Source organism: Thamnophis sirtalis, unplaced genomic scaffold (assembly GCF_051295495.1).
Source record: "Thamnophis sirtalis isolate CommonGarterSnake01/CBP01778 unplaced genomic scaffold, rThaSir2_p1.2 scaffold_6, whole genome shotgun sequence".
Lineage (NCBI taxonomy): Eukaryota > Metazoa > Chordata > Lepidosauria > Squamata > Natricidae > Thamnophis > Thamnophis sirtalis.
The window spans coordinates 115119456-115125666 of NW_028261386.1; positions in this window are offsets into that span (position 1 = coordinate 115119456).

The following is a 6211-nucleotide window of genomic DNA, read 5'->3' on the forward strand; positions in this document are numbered from 1 at the left end:
TCAGAAGAATTGTGAAAACAACATATGTGATTTGGAGAAAGGTGCACACAATGTAGAGAAAGGCAGGTGCGGCCTTCTCACTAAGTTTCAGAAGGCCTTAGAAACCTTCCAAAACACATGACAACACTGCTCACAGCCTGAGGAAAAAGGCCTGACATGGACAGCAGCTGCCTCACATAGGGTCAAACCATGCATATCTTGTCAGTAAGGGAAGATGGTGACAGATGGATGCGGTAGGGCCAATGGAGCACAGGGCACTGGAAGTAGTTGCAACCTTTTGCTGTGATACTAGGGTGGTTGGTCATGATGTGGGCTTGTGGGAGCACCCCTTGGCAGCAGTAGGAACACCAATGATGCCAGGGCTGAAGTAGAGGTTAAGGGTGGCAGTGACTAGATGAGAGTGCTGAAGGCCCCAGGCCTCCATTTCAATTCTAGTATTGGCATCATCACTTCTGCCAAGGAGTGCCATTGTACAAGGTGATCTAAGACCAGAGCTGTAGGGTAGAAAGGTGGGTAGGGGAGTTCAAGAAGAGGCAAACTCTTCTCTTGCTGAGGCTCATGGCTGACAGGGACCAAGCCATGAATAGGATGGATCAGGGTAGGTCCTCACCTAATGACCAGTAAGATTTGGATAATAATAGTAATGGAAATTGCTGGGATATCAAGCTGTTAAGAAATGTGATCATGTGTTGTTGCATTTTATGACCACATTGCTTAGCAAGAGGAAGTCTGGTCCCAGTTACCTTGTTAACCAATGACTGTCATACATACAATCAGAGATATAAATAGTAGATAGAGAATCCCCCATATCACAGCAATTTATTGGTACTATAACCATTGAAGCATATGTTAGTATGACGAGTCCTGAAATGTGAACCACTTATAGAAATCTACTAATCTACATTTGACCAGTGTAAGACATGGTTCACAAACTTCAATAATTCACAACTACAAAACATGCTAAATGTTAGATCCCTTTGAGATAAATCAAAATTTATGAGCTGGAATAAATCATATGGGCTATAATTGGATTATGTGCATTTAATGTAAAGATGTGAAATTGCTTGAATTTAAATTTGGTCATTTATTATATTATCACAAAATAAGAATTGAATCAACAGGTAGACTGGGTAGATTACAAGTAAGCTGAGTTGAATTCAACAGATAGACAAGTAGTCTATCTAACAGTTAAATTATCTCAGTACTATTCTTCAATATACATATATGGATCCACCACGTAATCTCAATTGATGGAGAAATGAAATAATTCTACAAAATGATTATACATGAAATGAACCAGAAGAAACATATCTTCAAAATCATTATGGATGACATGAAATTCAAGGAATGGAGAAAAATATCCCCAAAACACATATCAGAAATGTTGGATTTGATAATTGAGATGGACATGAATCAAGATTCACAGAATTTTCAGAAGAATAACATATTTCATCATAAATTGGTATTCCAAAAATAGTACAGCCCAAAGGGACTCGGAAAAGTCCAAATGGCAGTACTAGTAAAGAAGATTTTATTTTGTCCAATAATCAATCTATCTTTATGGATTGGATTGTTTCATCTCAACTAATCCAGTATTGGGATTGATCATTGATTAGTGTGCACAACATTAAAAATCAACATTGAACAGGAGAGGAGAAAATTGCTGTAAAATGTAGCAGCTGTATCCATTATAAAAACTCAAGAGTTATAAGGATGAATTTCATGTGAAATTATCAGAGTGTTTCTGTGCACTCAAACACTTAAATGAGAACTTAGCTGAAGCCACTTGCTGTATAACTAGAGCTGTGCTGTTTGCTAAAACACAACTGAAATTGATGGTACCAAGAAACAGTCCAAAAAGCAAAATGTCAGAAAAGATTAAAGACAATTCATTATAATGAATAGTCAACCCCAAACAATGTAGACTATACTGAGTTAAACAAGACTATTTGAAAACAATTGAAGGAAGATATTAGAAAGTTCAACTATCCGCTTATGCACAGATGCCCATTAAAAAAGAACAAAAGACTTCCAAAAATAATACAAGAACTATAGCTGGACAGAAGCAGTTCTTCAAGGCCAAAAATAGAATGACTCAATCACAAAATATAAGCAAGAAATCTTAAGAGTTTATCAAAGATTTCTACTCTTATATGTTGGAAATGTAGACAATACTATCAGGTATCTAAATGTTGACATCCCAATACAAGGCCACCAGAAGCAGAATTCACTACCTTAAAAGTAGCACAGCAACTGGCCAAGATGGAAGGACCGCATGATGTCAAGTCTTATGAAAGAGAATCACAAAATATTAGCAAAATTGTTTACCTGCTGTTTACCAAAATAATAATAATCCCATGACCATGGAAAAATGCCAATGTCATTATCACAAATCAAAAAGATGATCAAAAAGATATTTTTAAAAATTACAAATCATTAAGCTGTCTATGGGTTCTCTACACATTTTTACACATACATTATTTATTAAATTTCTATGCTGCCAATCTCACTGATACAGCCACTCTATAAATATTTATATAAATATCTAGAAATAAATCCTTTATTCCCTAAAGGATTGAAATATCATAGATTTTTTTCCAACCAAGAAAACAAGCTGCTTTCAGATATAGAAGTGGCTTAGCATTTTATCAAAAATTGCAATGATTGGTATAGCAGTTATCATTTTAGCTAGTCTTCATCAACTTTGAAAAAACATCATTCTATTATACTGAATGCAATATCCAAAGCCTTACAGAGATAAGAGGTGAGAAAACACTATAGCATCCTCTTGAAATCAGTACAGTACAGAACTAACATTCACATCAATGCAAATATTGCCACTTGCAATATACAAAAGGAAGTTTGACATTCTCACCAAAACTATTTTCAGCAAATCTGGTAGAGATATTCAACTGAGTGAACTGGTCCATTCTGTAACCTGAAATAGTCAACAGTGAATGTCTTAACCACCTACATTTTGCCAATCTCCTTGTCCCTTTCTTTAACAATGTTGAAAACTTCCAAAGATTAATAAACAGAATTAAATGACAGCAGAAAGTTGTTAGGCTTGAAAATGAACTCAAAGAAGACACAAAATGTTATTGTAAATATCAATTGGTTTTTTTTTTGGATACTTTATTTAATGTCCCTTTTAATTTTTGTAATACGTGTTTTCTTTTATGTTGTACGCTGCCCTGAGTCCTTGGGAGAAGGGCAGCATATAAATCCAATAAACCTCAACCTCAACAAGAGAAATCATATTCAACAACTGTTCCCACCCTGTGCCAATAAAAATGGAAAATTACAAAATTACAGAAAATTATCTGGGTACTTGAGAGACCGCCTACTGCCGATCACCTCCACACAACCCATTAGATCTCATCGTTTAGGCCTCCTCTGAGTTCCATCTGCTGGCCAATGCCGACTGGCCACCACGCGGAGGAGAGCCTTCTCGGTGGTAGCCCCGACCCAATGGAACGATCTCCCCGTGGAGCTTCGTACCCTCACCACCCTCCAGACCTTCCGCACAGCCCTTAGAATCTGGCTATCCCGTCAGGCCTGGGGCTAAAGATTGTAACCCGCCCGAATGGTATGAATGTTGCGTTTTAATCATGTACTGTCTTATATGTAAAAGTCTGTCCCCCCCCCTTCCTTTTGATTGTGAGCCGCCCTGAGTCCCCCCAGGGAAAAGGGCGGCATACAAATAAACAATACAATACCAATACAAGCTCAGAATGTCAACAGGTGCATCTACTTTGGTCAAAAGATTACCATGCAAATTCTTACAAGAGGCTCATCAAAAATCAAAATAAATAAGCCAGCTTTTTCATGAATGGTCATTTTGACAATCCTTGACAATACAGGTAGTCCTCAGGTTATGACCACAATTCAGCTCAAAATTTACATTGCTAAATGAAAGATTTGTTAAGTGAGTTTGTCCCATTTTATGACTTTTCATCTTTGTTAAGTGAATCACCGCAGTTGTTAAATTAATAACACAGTTGTTAAGGGAATCTGGTTTTCCCATTGACTTTGCCTGTCAGAAGATCGTAAAAGGGGGCCACATGACACTAGGACACTGTAACCCATCATAAATGTGAATCAATTGTCAAGCATCCAAATGTAAAGCATGTGACCATGGGGACACTGCAATGGTCATATTTGTGGAAAATGGTCGTGTCACTTTTTCAGTGCCGTTGTAACTTCAAATGGTCACTAAGCAAACTGTTGTAAATCAAGGACCGCCTGTACCAGCAGGAAGTTGTTTGGAAACCTTTCTTTAAAAGATATGACCTCACTATAGCAATAGCAATAGCAGTTAGACTTATATACCGCTTCATAGGGCTTTCAGCCCTCTCTAAGTGGTTTACAGAGTCAGCATATTGCCCCCACAGTCTGGGTCCTCATTTTACCCACCTTGGAAGGATGGAAGGCTGAGTCAACCTTGAGCCGGTGAGATTTGAACTGCCGAACTGCAGCTAGCAGTCAGCTGAAGTGGCTGCAGTACTGCACTCTAACCACTGCGCCACCTCGGCCTATATTGTTTTTGTCTCATTCCCAGGCAACTTTGGGGCAACCTATATCTTCTAACTATTTCAGTTTGAAATAGTGTTTTCCCTCTTCTACTGACACACACAATAGATATAATCTAGTTCATTCTTGTCAGCATCACATGTTAAAATCCAATTAAGCTGATTTATTGTTCATGGCCATGTATAAAAATCTAGACAACTTATGGTAAGCACTAAATTGGTGCTAAGAGTTAATGGAATTCAGAGGGGAGCTGGACTTGGATCACTTATAGGAATGTAATGACTCCAGGCTGATTCCTCTCTTGATTCTGCTCCCAAGCTTTTCTCCAACGATTTCATTGATAATATGGCCAACAGAAAGGGAGATTAGTCTAGCCCTATTGATCACTTTTGTATGTCAAGGGCAAGCCCTCACCTCTAGTCCCTAAGCATTGTTCTCCAGAATCATTCTCCTTATAACCGTGGGGAAGTCTGCGTTTTTAAAACTGGATTTGCCCCTTATACTCAGAAAATCTCCAATTGTACAGATCAGTTCTGTGGCATTTGGGAACTGGAGGTAAAGAGCTATCTCGGCCCACTGTGGACCAAACCCTCCCAAGTCTCTAATCAGTTCAGAAGCTTATTTATATTCATTATATAAAACACCTAAAAGACATTTAAAACATTGTCAGAACTTTTCTTGATATTTAAAACAGCATAATGCAAAACAAGCTGTGGTGTTTTTTTTAGATGCAAAGAAAGTTTTTGACAATTTGAACTGGATTTTCTTATTTAAAGTTTTGGATGATATGCATTTTGGACTTTGCCCTTAAAAATTGATTTATACTTCACAGAAAACACAAATGTTAACAGAGATTTAACAACCCATGTATGATACAAAAGGGAACAAAAAAGTCCACTGTCTCGATTTCTGTTTATTTTGATCCTTGAAATTTTGAATAGAGACATAAAACAAGAGGGGAAGAGTGTGGATATAATGTTATGAATTAAGAGCTTTTGGTTTGGTGCCAATTTTGGGAAATCCTTTAAAGACAATTGAAATATTAATAGAAAGAGTAAAAGAATTTGGTGTATTTTCAGGTTTCAGAATTAAGAAACAGAAAACAAAGATGTTAACAAAAATATGAAGATACAAGATCAAAGAGAATTGACAAATATAATGAGCTTTATGAATGAGAAGAAGGAAAAATGCTTGGCTGTTAATATGACAAATATGAATTGCATGTTATTTCATAATAATTATGTTGAGACATGGAATGAAGTTTAAAAAGATAGGTTAAGATGGGAGAAAATACAAATGTCGTTGCTGGTAAAAATTTCTGTGATTAATATGCTTTGCCCAGAATGTTGTTTTTGTTTTAGACAATACCCATTTTGACAACTGATATTATGTACCAATTAAACAATGGCACAAAGATATATCTACTTTTGTGTGGTGGAGAAAAAAATGTGAGTTAAATATAAGATGTTACAAGAAATAAAAGAAAGAGGAGGTTTGGGGTTACCTGAATTGAAATTATATTTTGCAGTTTGTTATTTAATTTTGGATGAAAGAGTAGATGTTGCTGAGAAACAAGGCTTTTGAAGCCAGAAGGATGTAACTTGAGCTTTGGGTGGCAAAGATATTTATGATACGACAAAGCTAAGGTAGATTTTAAAAATCATTTTCTTAGACATGC